At 34.3% G+C, this 21,282-nt stretch overlaps 1 protein-coding gene across 2 annotated transcripts in view; it reads left to right on the top strand.

The window, feature by feature from the left end:
* The window catches only part of LOC114333236 (regulator of G-protein signaling 9), a 578,543-nt gene that overhangs the window by 61,835 nt on the left and 495,426 nt on the right, over positions 1–21,282 (top strand). The window lies entirely within an intron of this gene.

The raw sequence follows: 21,282 nt of genomic DNA, 5'->3' as shown, positions 1-21,282 counted from the left end.
CATGTATAAAAACTATATTTTTCTACTGGGTGGACGTATATATTTAAGATTCTAATGCAATAAACAATTTCCATTAAAATGATTGGCTCATTTTTCGTTTTGTTCGGTATATTTTTATTCATCCTACTTACAGTTTTGTACCATACCATAAAGCTTTAAAATGTTAAGATTCCATTAAATTTTTATAATTGAATTCGGGATGGATGAAATTTTCCAATTAATTACCGAGCTAGTCCAATTTATTTTTTATATTTTTAATGGACCAGGCGGCAATCAATATAAACATATTTTTCAAATTCAATCATTTGATTTACTATGGGTTTTGCGATTTAATTACTGAAAATTAAACAAGTAAATGAAATTAAAATATAATTGGAAATAAAACTGGCAAACATGTAGTATATTTTAGAATATATTTCCTTTCATGGTTTTATGTATTTATGGAATTTAATTTATTTGATATGTCATAACGATCTGGTATCCACAAAAAGGCTATGTCGACAACCTAGTTACTTTAGAGTTCAGGTTTAACAGGCAACACCAGCGCACAGAAAACACGTTTCAAGATTGCAGCTTAATTTTGAATATTTTGTCGAGATATTTGGCACACATGTTCGTAATATAATATAAAGAATGGCGGTAGAGAGCCCAATTTGAGATATACAGGGTGTTTCATTGGTAAAGTAACATACGTTAACTGTAAAAAGAGGATACTTAGGCGGTCTCAAAAATACCATACTTAATGGGTCTTACTCTATTAATAACAAATATACTGGGTGTTTTATCTATTTTGCCATTTTCTTAATTGGTTCATAACTTTTTGACCACACTGTATATTTATTTTATATTTGGCACGCAATATCATTTAAGTCGTACAATAAATTGATTTATTTACAATTGTAAAAAATCTAGGTCCGGCTTAAAAAATATTGGAAACATATTCCGACCCCAAAAAAACACCCTGTACATTAAATTTTTTTAAAATGGATTTTTCAGTTCAAAAAGGATAAAAAACTAAATTTAGTGGTATACTTTGAATTTTCGGCAAAATGATTTTTCTGGTGAAATTTGGAATTTGAATTCTGAAATTAAGTGAATTGCGAAGCTCAAAGTAAAATAAATTAAAATATGACTTAATTTTAATTAATACCATTATTTAATCTAAATTGGTAAAATATTAACATTTGCACACATAACAATAATTTTTGATGACCCCCTCTGTGGCTCAGTGGTAAGAGTGCCTACCTTTGGATCGAAAGGTCCGAATGGTCGTGAGTTCGAATCTCACCAGGGTCAGAAATTTTTTGTTTATAAATTAAAAAATGAAAATAGTTTCTGTCCTTGTGGGATCGGTACTCACCGGAGGGACCGCAGACGTTCGGATACAATTAGCGTCTCTTTGCAAAGACAATGACGTCGACTTTGCAATGTAACAAGACACTTACTCAACACACACAGTACACAGTACACATGACGCTAGGTACCCAACTACAAAAATTTACCGTACCTACGTATAAAAAAAAATAATTTTTGATGGTGGTAATTTTGAATAAGTACTCTAGTTTTGAATAGTGATTATGCTGCAAATTTTCGCTGTTTTGTTATAATTTTTAGTTATTTTCTTGATTAAACTGATGTATTCTTTATTGACCCTTTATTATTTATTCATTATTTAAAGATGAATATTCGCCAAAAACTATTTCTCACATATAATAAAAAAAAAATACTAAAATATTAACATTTTACCAATTTAGATTAAATAATGGTATTAATTAAAATTAAGTCGCATTTTAATTTTTTCTACAAGACCTCTCGCAATTGACATAATTTCAGAATTCAAATTCAAAATTTTACCAGAAAAATCATTTTGTCGAAAATTCAAAGTATACCACTAATTTTGTTTTTCATCCTCTTTTCAAATGCGAAATCCATTTTAAAGAAAATTAATATACAATGTGTTTTTTTGGGTCGGAATATTTACACAATACTTTTTAAACCGGACCTGGATTTTTTATAATTGTAAATAAATTAATTGATTGGACACCTTAAAGAATATTCGCGTGTTAAATATAAAATCAATATACAGTGAGGTTGACAAGTTGTAAGCTGTATTTCAATTTTTTTCTACTTAGAGCTCTCGCAATTCACTTAATTTCCGAATTCAAATTCAAAATTTCACCAGAAAAATCACTTGGCCGAAAATTCAAATTATACCACTGAATTCAGTTTTTCATCCTCTTTTCAACTGAAAAATCCATTTAAAAAAAATTAATGTACAGGGTGTTGTTTTGGGGTCGGAAAATTTTTCCAATATTTTTTAATCCGGATCTAGATTTTTTACAATTGTAAATAAATTAATTTATTGTACACCTTAAATGATATTTGCGTGCCAAATATAAAATAAATATACAGTGTGGTTAAAAAGTTATGAACCAATTAATAAAATTGCAAAATAGATAAAACACCCAGTATCTTTGTTATTAATGGAGTAAGATCCATTACGTATGATATTTTTGAGATCGTCTAAGTGTCCTCTTTCTACAGTTAACGTATGTTATTTTACCAATGAAACACCCTCTATACACACACACCCAACCAAACTTATATGGAATCATCTGATATTTCTTACTATTTCGTGCTAATTTAGAAAAACAAATACATGAAATCAAACAATATTTATTTTAAAGCAATTTAATAACAAATGCATAACAATTAAATAAACAATAAAGTATTCAACAAGCAAATTGAAAATAGTTGTTTTAAAGTCAATAGCATACAAAATTTTAATGTAAAACGAATAAAGTTTAAATTGTTTTTATTTTTTTTTGTATTTTTTGGTAGTCAGTATTATCACCTCTAGTCCTTATGCAAGCTTCAGTTTGAGTGGGCACGCTCCTAATCAAATTATCAACATTGTGTTGTGGTAGGTTGCTCCATCCTTTAAGAGCAGCTTGTATTAGCCGTGCGGTGTTTTGTGGATTATCCCGGCGAGCTCTAATTTTTCTTTTAAGCATATCCCACAAATACTCTGTAGGATTAAGCTCGGGTGAGCAAGCAGGCCACTCCAAACGAGGAATACCTTCTGCTTCAATGATGTCTGTAGTCACTCTAATGGTATGTAGAGGTCCATTATCATGCAATAAAATTAAATTTTCTCCTGTTGCACCTCTCCAGAACCTGACTACAGGTTATGAACATACCTGTGAGCAGTTAAAGTTGATTGGATGAAAATTAAAGGAGTTTAATTACGGATTACAATTCCTCTCCAGAACATTACACTTCCCCTTGTATATTTGTGAACAGATCTGACAGTTTTCGTTCTTGCTTGTCTTCCTTGACCTCTAAGTACACGATTTCGTGGGTCATCTGATTTTACACAAATCCTGACTTTTTTTGAAAATAGCATATTTTGTCAATTCCCAATGTTCCAGTTTTGGTGGTGAAGACACCAATTTAGGCGATCAATCTTGTGCTGCGTGGATAACTCGGGAACCCATAACTGTCTCCTGCTGTATACTTCTTGGTACGAACTCTTCTTCTTGTCTTTTCAACTGAAAGAGTTACACCTATAGCTTCCAAAAGCTGCCTTTGGAGCTACAGGTGAGAAATGGTTAGGTGTCTTTCAGCTTATTTGACAAGTAAACGATCGTGGGGAGCCGGTATTACTTTTGGCGACTTTCCTTTGCTTTATTTTTGAGCTTTCCTAGTTCCTGTTACCTAGCATAGGTTTTGGACAGTCCCTCTGACAACATTACTTTCTCCACAAGGCCAATAATCTTTCCTCGTTGTAAGTTCTATGACCCCACATGAGGCATATTTTCGTTTTTGGACGCAAAAGTTAGTTTATTTATTCTCGTTCAATTGGCAACTCAAGCAAATAACCTATACCGTACCGAGCTGTACTATCCGATTGTCCTATATAATTTGTTTATTATCAATAAAAACCTTTATTCTTCGCAACAATAACAAGTTTTTTCAAAAGAAATAAATATTACTTTAAAAATACATGGTGATTCCATATAAGTTTGGGTGTGTGTATATGTTAGTATGTGGTAAGTACACAATAATTAAATCAAACATTACAAAAATGAGTATCTCCCGCCATCAAGAACAACAAACAAAATGCACTGTCTTTAAATAAACTTTTTTTTATTCCATGCCTAGATTTTGTGTCACATTGGAATTACTAAAAATCGATTTTATCTATAACAAGAAATCGAACTTGACTGACTTGGCAACATTTAGCGCGCTTATGATTATAATAATTATTGTTATTACAATATTGTGCCTTCTTTTTTGATAGTATAGTCTCACTGTCACTGTCGTACTACCGATGCACTGTTGCCGCACGGTTGAAAGTCCGCAGAAATTTCGCAAAAAAAAATATTGATGACGCGCTGATATAGCCTCTTAAAAGCTTAAAGAAATGCAAAAAAGCGCTTAAAAAGCACAACTATTTTATGAAAACAAGTATTTCATTATTAGCACACGAAATCATGTAGTATGGAGAGGATACTCTCTTCGGATAAATTTGAAGTGAAAAGAGGTTTGTTATCCACGGTACTTTTTAACTTAGTATTGGAAACAATATTCAGATATAGCTGAGTTAAAATTACCGGAACTATCTTTAACAATGAGCATTAATGCGTGGCATTCGCTGATGATCGAACTTTTCTAACGATAACAAGAAAATAATTAAAATGTTATGAAAAGGTTAGAAAAGGAGGCAAAATATTTTGACCTAGCAATAATCCAGGAAAAGTAAAAGTACATGATACGCAAAAATACAGAGCAGAAAGAAGCGGGGCAGTTTATTTTCATATCTAATGAAGCAAGGGAATATAATTTTGAGACTGGTCTATTTTACGTATCCGGGGATTATTATAGACAAAAAAGGTCAGGAAGATTGGGAACTGAATGCCAGATTAGCAAAGGGAAATAAAAAAAATGGGAAGCCTAAGACCAATGAAGAAATCCAAACATGTATCGAGAGAGACAAAGCTAAGTAATAAGGAGTAATGGAGGCTGTCAGCCTCGATCCACAAACGAACGATTATCATAATATGGATGCCGTGACGGCATCTGCTAAAGACTAACGAAAATTTTACTTTTAATATTAACAATACCAAAAATAAACAGTATTGGTGTGTCTTCCGAACAGTAAGGTTGGTTTTGTGACACGCGCTTAATTACATTTTGTTCGAGTTTAGGCAGGTAGATATTTTATTTTGGTTTGTTATTTCATAAACCCATAGTTATGGTAAGTACAAGTTTTTTAATATTATGAGTAACTCTTCTGACGGGGGTACTCCCCCGTCTGGAAAAGACCCACCAGATGAGAAAGATATACAAGGCGAAATGGAAATTGATAATAAAATATATAATTTAGACAACAAATATATTTCGACAGACATCGGACCGTACTATGTTATCGTTGAACCGGTTGATCAAAAAAGTCATTTATCGGCTGTTAAAGTTGTTCACTATTTATTTAAAAATACTACTTTTAACAAGGATGTTGTTGACATAAAATTAGTGGGGAGAAGTAAAGTAAAAATTATTTTTAGATCTTATATTATTGCTAATGCCATTATAGGACATAAATTAATAAAAGATAACAATTTGATCGCGTATATACCTATTTTTTCAACCATAAAAAGGTAATTATCAGACAAATTGACACATTTTTGTCCGAAAAGTATATAATGGAGAATATCGAAAGTGAATATAAAGTTGTAGATGTTAAAAGAATGAAACGTAGGATAGTTGATTCTGATAATGAGACACAGTTTGTCCCTAGACAAATGATCGTCTTGACGTTTTTAGGAAATAGTTTGCCAAAATTTGTTAAAATTGATTTGGTGAGATTTGCTGTAGAGCCCTACATATATCCTGTAGTTCAGTATTCAGGTGCCTTCGATATGGCCATACAGCCAAATACTGTAAAAGCACTACAACTAAATGTAAAAAATGTAGTCAAACGCATGATGAAAATGATGATACCGATTGCACTTCTGACACTTACTGCATATACTGTGAAAAGCATGACCATCAGTTCGTATCAAAAATTTGCCCGAAATATCAGGAACAATTAAAAATTAAAAAGATCATGTCTGCAAAAAATGTATCATTTAAAGAAGCTGAAGTTATTGTAAGAAATTCGTCTTACGCTAAAATAGTAACACATAATAATTTCGATATGTTAAATAATTTAAACAATTTCCCTGAGCTGATTGGTAATATTGACATGAACAATTCCCCCTCCACGAGTAATAAAAATTGGGTACCACGTCCTCATTACCAACAGCCGAAAAAGCGCAAAGTAAGTTCGCCCCTTTCAGTTAATAAACCCCCTTCATTTAAACTTAAAAATACCGCTTCAAATCCTATCATTCCTAATCCACATAGAGAAGCTTTCCATTCATACAAAGAAAAATTAGAATCACAGATACTGCAGAAACTTCCTTCTATTTTTGAAAGTATGCTCAAAAAATTTAATTTGGTAAACCCAGATCCACTAGTTATCCAGGAAACACAAACAGAATTCAGAACAATCTTAGATACGATACAATACAATGATAGTGATAGTGACGAAAATTATTATTAAGTAGATGATAAATATATTGCAATGGAACTGTAACTCCATTACTAAAAACAAAGCTAACCTTATTAATTTTCTAAACGATCACGCTGTTAAATTTGATTTAATTATGCTTAACGAAACTTGGTTATCTAAAAAGAAAATATTTCATTTACCAACTTACAATATATTACACGTAGATCGAACTGATGGATTCGGAGGCACTGCCATACTTATTAAAGATTCCCTATGCTATCATGAAATTTCAATTCGTAAAAACTTTAATTCCAAAATAGCAGTATGTGCAGCATATATCGATGACCTTAAGATATCCTTAGCCTCCATTTATAAAGCTCCCAACATAAAAGCAACTAAGACTGACTGGAAAAATCTTTTTTCACAATTGCAGGGTGATTTTAACTGTCATCACAGTCTTTGGGGCTCTACAATAGATAACTCACAAGGAAATCGACTTGTAGAAGCTATAGAAGAAACTAACCTAATTATTTTAAACGACGGACGACCTACTAAGATAGTCAGACCTAACGAAAGACCTTCTGCCATAGATCTTACCTTGGTCTCACCTAGCCTTTTAAGTTTATCTGAATGGAATCCTCTGAATGATACACTTGGCTCAGATCATCTCCCTATCCATATTACTATATCTCGGGAATATATCCCCACTAACAAAACACCTTCTAGAAAATGGATTGAGTCTTCAGGTGACTGGACACTTTTTCAAAACCTAGTCGAAACACAAATCTATAACAATAACAGTAATAATAACTCCTTTGATTTTTTTATGAAAGTAAAAATGATGCAGCTTCTAAGTCAATGAAATCTCGTTCAGGTAACAGTAAAAAACCTCCAAATCCTATTTGGTGGGATAATGAATGCACTTTAATTGTTAATGATAGAAAAGACGCATACCATGAATATAAAATTACCACGAATTATGAAAATTACCTCAAGTTTAAGCATATTCAGGCCAAAGCTAAATTACTTTTTAAACAAAAGCAACAACTATGCTGGAAAAATTATATTAAAAAATTAAATAAAAATACCCCAATATCAAAAATTTTATAAAAAAAATATCGAACAAAAACTCAACTTTTAAAAAACATCCTCTATCTGAATAACTAATAAACCAAATTTTTGATATTGTAGCACCTAGTTTTGTGCCAAATATGCTTGAAGGTCCGAACGAGAAAATTGGCAGCCACTACATGGATGCACCTTTTGATATAACAGAACTTGAAGCTGCAATTAAGACCTCTAGATGTACTGCTCCGGGTAATGATTATGTTACATATGACATTATTAAAAATCTTCCCCAAGTTGCTAAAGAATTTATACTAAATATATACAATGATTGGTGGGTGAATTCAAACTATGTTGAGCATCTTAAACAAATTACCATTTGTTTAATTTTAAAACCTACTAAAGATAGAAATATGCCTTCCTCTTATCGCCCTATATCTTTAATGTCATGTATAACTAAAACGTTCGAAAGAATGATAAAAACAAGACTGGAGTGGTACATCGAGTATAACAATATATTACCTAATACTCAATACGGTTTTAGAAGGGGATATGGTACTTTGGATGCAGTAACTCATTTAGTAATTGACATCCAGATTGCCTTTTCTGGCAAAAAGTATCTAGCTTGTTTATTCCTAGATATAAAAGGGGCTTACGACTCTGTAAATATAAATATACTTAAACAGAAAATGATTAAGATTGGTCTTAGTGAAACGACTGTTCTAAATATATTGCAACTAAATTTTTCTAGACATGTCTATATTAGAGACCATAGAAATGTGTTACATGGTCCAAGGATTGTTTATCATGGGTTGCCACAGGGATCCGCACTTAGTCCTATACTCTTTAATATACAGGATGTCCCAAAAGTAGTGAAACGGTCGAATATTTCGCGAACTAAACATCGGATCGAAAAACTGAAAAAAATGTGTTTAATCATTTTCAAAAATCTATCCAGTAACACCAAACACCAACCCCCACTACAACCCCTGGAGGTGGGGTGGAGGGTAACGTTAAAATCTCAAATGGAAACCCCTAGTTTTTCTTGCAGATTTGAATTCGTTACGTAAAAGTAAGCAACTTTTATTCAAGACATTTTTTCGAACTGTGGATAGATGGCGCTATAATTGAGAAAAACCATTTATCCTGATACCATAGTTAAATTATAGAAACGGTCTAATATCTCGAGAAATACACTTCCAAATGAGAAACCAAAAAAAAGGTTTTTAATACTTTTCGAAAACCTATCGAATAACACTAAACATGACCCTCCAACCCACCCCCTGGAGGTGGGGTTGGGGGTAACTTTAAAATCTTAAATAGCAACCCCAACTTTTTATTACAGACTCGGATCCGTCATGAAAAATTAAGCAACATTTATTGGAAACACTTTTTAGAATTGTTGATAGATGGCGCTTTAATTGGAAAAATACGATTTATTAGCGCCATCTATCAGCAATTTAAAAAAATGTTTCGAATAAATGTTGCTTAATTTTTCATGACGAATTCGAATCTGCAATAAAAAGTGGGGGTTGCTATTTAAGATTTTAAATTTACCCCCCACCCCGTCTCCAGGGAGTGAGTTGGAGGGTCGTTTTTGGTGTTTGTCGATAGGTTTTCGAAAAATATTAAAAACCTGTTTTTTGGTTTCTCATTTGGAAGTGTATTTCTCGAGATATTAGACCGTTTCTATAATTTACCTATGGTATCAGGATAAATTGTTTTTCCCAATTATAGCGCCATCTATCCACAGTTCGAAAAAATGTCTTGAATAAAAGTTTCTTACTTTTATGTAACGAATCCAAATCTGCAAGAAAAACTAGGGGTTTCCATTTGAGATTTTAAAGTTACCCCCCACCCCACCTCCAGGGAGTGTAGTGGGGGTTGGTGTTTGGTGTCATTGGATAGATTTTGGAAAATGATTGAACACGTATTTTTCAGTTTTTCGATCCGATGTTTAGTTCGCGAAATATTCGACCGTTCCACTACTTTTGGGACACCCTATATTATATATTCTGCCAATATTCATTCACTATTTCATAATTCCGTAAATTGCATACAATATGAAGATGATATCTGTATATACACCATCCAAAATAGTTATGAAGCATGCACTGAGGCTCTTGATAATATTATGCATAAGGTAAGTACATGGACAGAAGAAACTGGTATGACCCTTTCAACAGAAAAATGCTATATTATGTTTTTTACCAGGCATAGACTACGTGCACCAGAGAGATTAACTCTTTGTGGGCGTACCTTGTCGGTAGTTAAAGAGTTTAAGTATTTAGGTATCATTGTTGACACCAAGTTACTATGGTCGAGTCACATACGTCACTTAATAAACAAATGTGAGAAGGGCTATAATTTGCTAAGGTGTGTAACAAATCGAAGTTGGGGCGCAGCTACTGGTATAGCTTTATTGTTTTATAGAGCCTATGTGCGGTCTATCATTGACTATGAATGTTGTTTATACGGATCTGCTTGCAACACCAATCTAAACAAAGTAAACAAAGTTCAATATAAATGTCTTAGAACTTGCATCGGTGGGATGATATCATCACCAGTGAAAGCAATACTGGCAGAATGTCATGAATTACCTTTGGATTTGTGTCGGCAGCTATTATCACAAAACTATCTTTTAAAACTAAAATCCTTAGAGTCAAACATGATCAACAAATTAAGTGATATTGCAAAAGAAGATTTAACAAACCGCTATTGGAAAATAAAGGATTCTCCTCCACTGGCAGAAGCTTTCGTTAAGACCAATGCTGATCACATTTCTTTTGGTAAAAATAAAACATTGTTTATGTATACCATACCCTATAAATAGATCTCTAATAAAACCACACAGAGTCATAATACCCAATTATACAGAATACCTTCATATAAATCACACCCTTCTAAAATCCATATTAGGTGGATTAGTCAATAAACCATTTATATATACAGATGGATCAAAAACAAAACACGGAGTTGGTTGTGGAGTTTTTATCCAAAATACAAAACAATCATTTATGTTTAAATTACCATCAATATGTAGCATATATACTGCTGAACTAGCAATTTTGAAGGGCATTACTTGGTTAACATCAAATAATTTACGAGATAGAGTAATACTAACTGATTCTAAGTCTGCTTTGGAGTCAATAAAAAGCATAAAATTTGAAAGAATGAAATGTCCTATATTATGCAATTTAAAAAATTTGATAGCAGATTTAAATATAACTTTTGTCTGGGTCAAAGGTCATGCAGGTATACTAGGTAATGAAAAAGCTGATAGTTTGGCTAAGGAAGCAGTACGTAACGGAGTTCTTTGTAATATTTATACATTACCAGACGTCTTTCATTTGATAAAAAATAAAATAAGAATAAAATGGGAACGACAGTGGGAAAATACTGTAGAAAACTCACAAAATGCCTATTTTAAAATACATCCTACCCTACCATCTCCACCTCAATATATTTTTAACTACCCTACTTCAAAATCTTTTTGGCAAGTGTTTTTCGACTTACAACAAATTATGGGCGATTTCCATCGCATCTTGCTAAGCTGGGCATTATACAGTCCTCGGCCTGTAGTTGTGATCAGAACACTTACGGAGATCTAAACTATATATTTTTCGGTTGCAAAAAACATTTTAAAAAATCCAATGATTTAATTCATACACTTATTGAAATGAAATATTTTCTTCCATTAAATCTCACACACATTTTGTTAGCTGCCAATAAAAACACCTTGGAACTTTTAGTAAATTTTATTAAAGAAAATAAAATATAAATTTAAAACGGCATAACCCACATCTCTGTTAAGACTTTCTGTGGCAAATGTACTTGATTCCATGCCATTATCTTTCCACACACACACACACACACACACACACACACACACACACACACACACACACACACACACACACACACACACACACACACACACACACACACACACACACACACACACACACACACACACACACACACACACACACACACACACACACACACACACACACACACACACACACACACACACACACACACACACACACACACACACACACACACACACACACACACACACACACACACACACACACACACACACACACACACACACACACACACACACACACACACACACACACACACACACACACACACACACACACACACACACACACACACACACACACACACACACACACACACACACACACACACACACACACACACACACACACACACACACACACACACACACACACACACACACACACACACACACACACACACACACACACACACACACACACACACACACACACACACACACACACACACACACACACACACACACACACACACACACACACACACACACACACACACACACACACACACACACACACACACACACACACACACACACACACACACACACACACACACACACACACACACACACACACACACACACACACACACACACACACACACACACACACACACACACACACACACACACACACACACACACACACACACACACACACACACACACACACACACACACACACACACACACACACACACACACACACACACACACACACACACACACACACACACACACACACACACACACACACACACACACACACACACACACACACACACACACACACACACACACACACACACACACACACACACACACACACACACACACACACACACACACACACACACACACACACACACACACACACACACACACACACACACACACACACACACACACACACACACACACACACACACACACACACACACACACACACACACACACACACACACACACACACACACACACACACACACACACACACACACACACACACACACACACACACACACACACACACACACACACACACACACACACACACACACACACACACACACACACACACACACACACACACACACACACACACACACACACACACACACACACACACACACACACACACACACACACACACACACACACACACACACACACACACACACACACACACACACACCAAAAATAAAACTTTATCAGAACTAATCTTCCGGTCACACCATTCGTGGGTTCTAAAATTTGCAAGCCAACGAATCGCCGGAGCAAAGAAGGACGAGGGAGATCTATCAAGTTGTATCTCACAACTAGCCTGTCCAGTAGGGTGGAACGAAAGGATAGGAAAATTTTTTTTTCTTTGATAGAACTTTCTAATAGCACTCAAAAGTTGCCTTATCATGTCTACAATAAATCTACAAAATATTTTTGTTCTATGTTTACATCTTGAGGCGCCGCAAGAGCTTTGAAAAGATAGGTTTTTAACAAAAAATACAGAAAATTTCAAATATTTTATATATTTAACCTGGTGCCGTAGCTAAAATTTCTTAGTCAAATATTCTTTCTAATAACAGTCAACATTGCTATCATTGCTATATGTACACATTGCTATAAGATTTTTTTAGTTATAATATTCATCTTGATATTTAAATACAATGGTTTTTGTCTCAAACTTGGGCATAATCTTTTGGGATGCAATCTTTGCTCTAACAAAGCCATTTTTGCTTCAAGACCACAGACACTAAGAGATGACTCAGTCACGAGTTTTATGACTCTTTTCACTGCCTTTGTATGACAGGGAAAACACGGAAAATCCACACACTGCACCTGACAACTAGGGTCTCTTGCTTCACTTACTTATATATTTTTCGTCAGTTATATGTTTTGTCATAGGAGACTCAGTAATTTCTTCTTCCGTTCAGTTAATTATATCTATATCAGTGTAGTCCTTGGCATTAAAGTTAAGCTTCGGGACAACAAACTTCCTTACACCATTTATGAGTTCCGATCATACCTTCAAAAGTCGGCGCAGACCTAGCTGCCTTATGTGTTGTTTTCTCTTTTCACATTACATGGAGAGAAGCACATTTTCTTGGTGGAAATAACCATTCCTTTGATTAATTACTGGATAAATTATTTGGCGATGTTCCTCACAAAGATAACGTGAAAATTTGATGAGTCTCCATAGATCTTTTAATCCATTTACATAAAATGGTTTCAGCTTGATATGAAACCAGACTGGGGCATACACCTTCATCACATACATAGTTACAGTTTTCAGATTATTTGAAGGATTCTGTTGCAACATATAAGAGGAGAAGCCAACGTAAGCCATCGTGAATGAGCTAATTTTCCATGGGTTTTTAAAAGAAAGATCAGAAGGACATACACACCACGGGAGATTGCTTTGCACATTTCAAGTAAATATTTTTGATCTGTGCTTAGATCATCCTTAATCTCTAGAATAGGAAAGTTGTTTTGTATGGGAACGAAATTAACCACATGAAGCTGGTTAAAGATTCCAAGTTCTTTGCCTAAAAGACCTCCAAATTCATTAGGGCCTTTAGTTTTTCCATCTAATGTGCAAAACAAATAATGCAAAGGCAATTATTAATTGGTATAGAACAAACAAATCAGCCACTCCAGCGGCTTATTTAGTTTTTTTTTCTATAAAAGCAATTACACCATTGTTAATACCGGTGTTAGTAGCAGTTCCATCAAACAGCTGTTATATTGGAAATGTTATTATCTTTTATGGCTTCACCTGTTCCGGAAGAAGAAGTTATATACCCTAGCAAGGTTGATCTAGGTTCCTCTACTATTGAAATGTGCTCTTCTACTATAGTCAGAATATTAAATTGTAATATTTCTTTAAATGTGGAATTCAAGTTCAAACTTTGTCAGTTTTAGTAAAAATAAACATTAGATTGTTGTAAGTTAAAACTAAAATTATCTTGAAAGAGTAGTTTTATAGTGTTTATTTATCGTTTAAAATAAGAATTAAGACATTACAATAGCTATTTTTTACCAGACCAAAATCATCAAAATTCGCAAAATTTAACTAAAAATTCTAACTTTTAACCCGTTTGCGGCACCTCTAAAAATGTTTTGTTTGGAAAAATATTTTATTTGTGGCTTAACAATGACTATAGCCAACTTTCTATCACTATTACACATTGAAATTATAAAATCATTTTTTTCGTTCCACCCTACTGTCCAGCACGGTAAAATTCCAACAAAAATTAGTTCCCAATTCTCAGAATAGGAGTAAAACTAATAAAAATAATAAATAATCGTTTCGTTGTGAATCGAAACAAAAGCAATTTTACTTGCTTTAAAAACTATACGAAACTTACAAAAATAATCGTTTCGTTTTGATTCAATTCGAGTCTCTTGTCATCCTCTGACACCTGATGTTTCGGAATCTATTCCTTGTCAAAGAGGCTTTGCAAGTAGACTGAATTGGACCTGATCTGAAACATCAGGTGTCAGAGGATGGTAAGAGACTCGAATTTAATCAAAACGAAACGATTATTTTCTTTTTTGTCATATCTTACTCCAGGTTTTAGAGTACAAAATGACCACGTTTCATATAAGTAATCTGCGGCGCATTATTGGAGTGTTCTCCTAGCGGCGCCGCTTGGTACTGTGTACCTCGGTTAATAGATTATTTGATTCGTGGTCGAAATTATTTTTCACTCATTTCAATATTACTTTAGTTAGTTCAGAGAGCGACAAAAGTGCTCTAACTAGTTTCAACTCTTGTTAGAGTTTCTTCAGAGAGCACATATTTGATTGTCTCTGAACAACTAAAATTATGGCTGTCAGCCTCGATCCACAAACGAAAAATTATCCTAATATGCATGCCGTGGCAACATCTGCTAAAGAGTAACGGAAGTTTTACTTTTAATATTAACAATACCAAAAATAAAACTTTATCAGAAGTAATCTTCCGGTTACACCATTCGTGGCTTCTAAAATTTGCAAGCCAACGAATCGCCGAAGCAAAGAAAGCCGAGGGAGATCTATCAAGTTGCATCTCACAACTAGCCAGTCCAGCACGGTAAAATTCCAACAAAAATTAGTTCCCAATACTCAGAATAGGAGTAAAACTAATAAAAATAATAAATAATAATTTCGTTGTGAATCGAAGCAAAAACAATTTTATTTTAGTTAGTTCAGAGAGCGTCAAAAGTGCTCTAACTAGTTTCAATTCTTGTTAGAGTTTCTTCAGAGAGCACATATTTGATTCTCTCTGTACAACTAAAATTTTGGCTATCAGCGTCGATCCATATCATGATAATCTTTCGTTTGTGGATCGAGGCTGACAACCATAATTTTAGTTGTTCAGACAGAATCAAATATGTGCTCTCTGAGGAAATTTTAACAAGTGTTGAAACTAGTTAGAGCACTTTTGGCGCTCTCTTAACTAAATAAAGTAAAACTGCTCTTGTTTCGATTCACAGAGAAATGATTAGTTATAATTTTTATGAATTTTACTCCTATTCTGAATATTGGGAACTAATCTTTGTTGCTGGACAGGCGGGTTGTGAGATGCAACTTGATAGATCTCTCAAATTTTAGAAGCCACCTATGATGTAACTAGAATATTAGTTCTGATTAAGTTTTATTTTTGGTATTGTTAATATAAAAAGTAAAACTTTCGTTAGACAAAGCTAAGTCTTTAGACGGAAGAGCAAGTTATGGATATAGGCGAGGTGAGCAATTAGATAAACATATTGCTAATTTAATAACTTATTTTAAGTTGCGGCTGAGACATCAACTCTGCATCGCGCTATTTAGGCAGTAGATGACACAATACCAATTAAACTGAGGGAACCATAAATGTTCCTAAACCACCTTACAAGGGGCGAAAAAAGGTGCATCTGGATTATATAAATATGTGCACGGGCTACATCCTAGTGGGGTCAGCCAAGACTATGTCGACAGTACATCGTCGAACTATTGGTTTATGTCAGGAAAGATATTCCTAGAAACAGAAGGTTTAATACTCCCCATTCAGGATCCACATATGTAGCTCTTCCTAAAAAACAAAAAGCAAGGAAATGTGAAGACTATCGAACTGTATCCCTAATGAGTCATATCGCTAAGATTTTTATGCGAGTAATTTATAACCGCATTCACAATAAGTGTGAAGAATACCTGAGTCGTTCTCAATATGGTTTTAGAAAAGGTACAGGCACCAGAGAAGCAATTATGGGATTGACATTAATGGCAGAAAGGTATTTCGAGGTTCAAAAACAGCTGTATGTGTGCTTTGTCGATTATAGAAAGGCTTTCGACCGCCTTCGACACGAAAAATTTATTGAGATGCTAAAAGAAGTAGGGCTGGATGGACACGACATAGCTATAATAAGTAATATATACTGGAACCACACAGGATGTGTTCGAACAGACAACGGAAATACCAATTATGTAAACATAGAACGAGGAGTGCGTCAAGGGTGCATTCTGTCCCCTCTAATATTTAACGTCTATACCTAACATATCATCAGAGCTTCTCTTGAAGATCGCCCTGAAGGTGCCAGAGTCAATGGCATTATCATTAAAAATGTAAGATATGCCGATGACACCGTAGTATTAGCGGAAACAGAAGACCAACTAAAAATATTGATGAACATACTATCAGAAGAAAGTCACAGACTGGACTTGGATATTAATCTTTCCAAAACCAAAATCATGGTATTCCACAAGAACCCAAATGAACAAATTACACCCAACATACAAATCAATAATATAACCCTTCAGAGTTCCCAAAGCTTCATATACCTGGGCAGAGAGCTAAACAGTCAGCTAGACCACTCAAAAGAAATTAGAAAACGCATTAAAATAGCAAGATCTGGCTTCATGAACATGCGTAAAATGCTCTGTAACCCCAAGCTATTAGTCAAAATAAGATTGACAACACTAAAATGTTATGTGTGGTCTCTATTACTATATGGCTGTGAGACCTGGACATTAAAACAGTATGACGTCAACAAACTGAATTCATTCGAAACGTGGATGTACCGCCGAATGCTAAGAGTAAGCTGGACCAGCAAAAATACAAATGAAGAAGTACTGGAAATAATGAACACACGTCCTTATCTGGTCAACACAATCAAAATTAGAAAGACGCCATATCTAGGACACATAATGCGCCATAGGGAATTTGAGCAGCTCCATTTGCGCCATAGGGAATTTGAGCAGTAAAAGGGGTATAGGAAGAAAGAAAAAATCCTGGCTCCGAAACATCAGACATTGGACCCACACAACAGGGAATGATTAAATCCATCAAGCCGAGAACACAGAGAAATTTCCCATATTGATCTCCAACCTCAACAGACAAGGCACTTAGGAGGAGGATTCAGGATCCGGTTATACCGACAAGAAATTACCTACAATATATTGTCCCTCAGGTCCATGTAGAATTGTCAATATTTTATCTTAATTTTTAAGACCCCTGTATATAATTGTTTCTTAATTATTATTATTACGAAAACGAAATAATAGTCTCACGCATACGAGCACATGTGCGGATCGGCTTGGGGATTTGGAATTGGAGTTATCTAAGACGCAAGATAAACAAGTAGCCGCCTTGACTAATTTTAATAGTTTTCGTTTATTGGAAAAGTTCGGTACATACTTTGAACCAATTTTAATAAGTTGGTTCTCAGGGGAAACGGAAAAGGGAGATTAGATGTAAGATATTTTTATTTAGCGTAGGGGTGCGAGAGTCAGTCGATTTTGAGATTCGAATGAAAGAGGCTGTATTTGGCGATAATCTAAAAGACGCGAAGTTTAAGACGTACTTATATATTGACAAACCGGTCATACATTAAGTAGATAAACGCGATTATTTCAAAGACATTTTCTTTTGTTAGAACTCGTAAAATTTTAGTCGCAATCACACAATCATTTTACATTTCGTCAATTTAAGAGTATCTATAATTTAGTTGTCTATTTTATCAATTAAAACTGTTAACCATCACACGGACTTTTATTACGATTGTCTTTAAAGAATCCTACATAGATGTCAAGGCCAAGAAACTATCCAACATCTTACTGGGGGCTGCCAGACATTTGCTGTAACTGAGTATAAGGAGCGACACGACTAAGTAGAAAAGATCGTTCATCAATAGATAGCCTTCAAACTGGGACTTCTTCAAACAAACCATCTCCCTTACTATCAATGCTTTCCGGAAAGTACGCTTGGGAATGACAACTACAAGCTATACTAGGGGTCTCTACCTTCTTGAAAATTTCAAGATCTTGTCTTGATCTTGTCTTGATTCCAAGACAAGATCAAGACAAGAAGTAATTTTAGATTTCAAGACAAGACAAGAAGTTTTATGTCAATACCAAGATTTCTTGTCAAGAAAACAAGAAATCTTGAAATATCTTGACTAATAATACTGAAAACTCTAAAACGTATTTATTAGGTAGTGAAAAATATAACATTATTTTAACATAACATAATATATTTCAATTTATTGAACACTTTATTTTATTTTATCTCTCGCAGATTAAAAATATTTCCAGTTTGTCTAAAAGTAAGTTTACCCCAATTGCCACCAATGGGAGTGTGCAATATTTTTCCCCTTTGAGTATTGAAGAAAATGTTTTAAAGCTTCTCAGATACTGACAAAATTTACAAATCAGAACCCATTCTTTATCTAATATTTTGAAATTATTTAGATTTTCCATGTCGCAAAATGTAGTTAAAGCATTTTTTACACTTAAACCCCATGTTAGCATCTCGAAAGTTGAATGCCATTTTGTAGGCACATCTAATTTTGGCATAGTCATCTTACAATAATTTATGGCCTCGCAAGCACTGTTAAGTTTAAGTTGCATTTGCCCTGAGTGTTTGATCTTTTTTGAAGAGTTATTTAATTTTCCTTACAGAAGAATTGAAATCTAGAGCAGTATCATTTCTATCATTTCATACTTCGATCTCATCCTCCAAATAATCAAAATCCTTTTCGATGTCTAACTGTTTCGGTTTGGTTCAATAATTTTTATGAAATCCTGGACAGCTAAGTTTAGAATAGGTATGTGCGAACCATACAAAATGCTTATTTTAAGCATGCAAGTACACATCAATTTTTCGTTAGTCAGGAAACAAATGCAGTTCGGGGACTCCCCCAGTGACAGTAGAGGCCGTGTCAGCACGCAACACAATAAAAAGGTCGCCGGAGAAACACCGGATCGGGTAATCAAGAAATTTCAAAATCTTGAAATTTCTTGAGTCAAGACAAGATATAAGATGTCAAGAAAACGTCAAGACAAAATTTTTTAAAATTTCTTGAATTTTCCTCAAGACAAGACAAGAAGTTGTTGTCAAGACAAGAATTCTTGTCTTGTAGACCCCTAAGCTATACTGGGACCGCACTGTGCTGACAGGCCAAACAGTGGCAGATAATAGACCAGATCTCGTATTAGTTAATAAATTAACGAGGTAAGCAACACTTATTGTTGTGGTGATACCTAGTTACAATAATCTGCGTATTAAATACACTGAAAAAATCGCCTAGTATAGAGATCTGGAAATTCAAATACGAAGATAATGGAGAATGCAAAGTACCCAGACAATACCTATTATTCTCTCTACTACTGAAGTTACTCCGAAGAACCTTTTATAAAATAAATGTAAAACCTGAGTCTTAACGAACATCTTTATAAGGCCATGCAGAAAGCTGTACTACTCTCGACGGCCAGATATGTACGAAAATTTTTGGGAGATACTCCAGCCTACCAATTCGTATCGGCTCCATTTCGATAACACGGAAAGAAATTGAATTTTCTGTAATAAAATTTGTCGGCCATGTCGGTCAAATGGCTTAGCGCGCTGATGCCCTAGATCGACAACTCTAGTGGATTTACTATCTCAAGGTTGGATCCCGGCCCGGTGCATAGAAAAATAAAAAGGCTAACGTCGTAGTCTAAAATTCTACAACAGAATTTACGACTTACAGAAGGTGTCTGATCGGTTTATGGAGGAGCGGAGCGGTACGGCAAGGGATAAGGGCTTGCGGCTTGATGATACTCCTCCCTAAATCCCTACCGGAAGGGATATAAATAAAGGGATATACGCCTAATAACGGTGTATATAAATGTAATAAAATTAAATTTAGTACATTAATTTGGTCCTGGTCCATACCTGTCTACTACGGTTCTGTAACGCGACAAATCGTAACGCGACAGTTCGTAACGCGACAAATGGTAACGGACAATTCGTAAATGCGACAGTTCGTAACTATACATATTCGTTACGGACAATTCGTAACCTCAAAATTGAATTATTCTGTTTATTTCTGTTAACATGGACACTAACTTTTATTACAGTTTCATTAACATTTAATTATTTTTAGCAAATTTAATATTACCTACTGAATTTAATAAAAAATGCATTTATCATTTATTCCTATACTAAAAGTAATATCTAGTACTTTTTAAGACCACTTCTTTTTAAATATAATTCACACATACTTTTTACAGAAACTAAAGAATTAAAAAAAAAATTATTTTGAATTACCTCTTTACAGTTGTAAAACTAATTGTGGAGAATAATGAAACAAACAAAAACAGTTTAATAGTAATAATGTATTTACTATAATAATTTAATACAACTTACATTAGGTACTAGATTATATTTTTTATTTTAAGACAGTTTTGAAAATGTATTTCTCCACGAAATATGAAATGTGTTGTAAATGTTTATCCTGATTCTCGTTCGTTAAATTGATAAACGTAA

Source organism: Diabrotica virgifera, chromosome 3, assembly GCF_917563875.1.
Source record: "Diabrotica virgifera virgifera chromosome 3, PGI_DIABVI_V3a".
Lineage (NCBI taxonomy): Eukaryota > Metazoa > Arthropoda > Insecta > Coleoptera > Chrysomelidae > Diabrotica > Diabrotica virgifera.
This window is presented reverse-complemented; position numbering and strand designations above follow the sequence as displayed.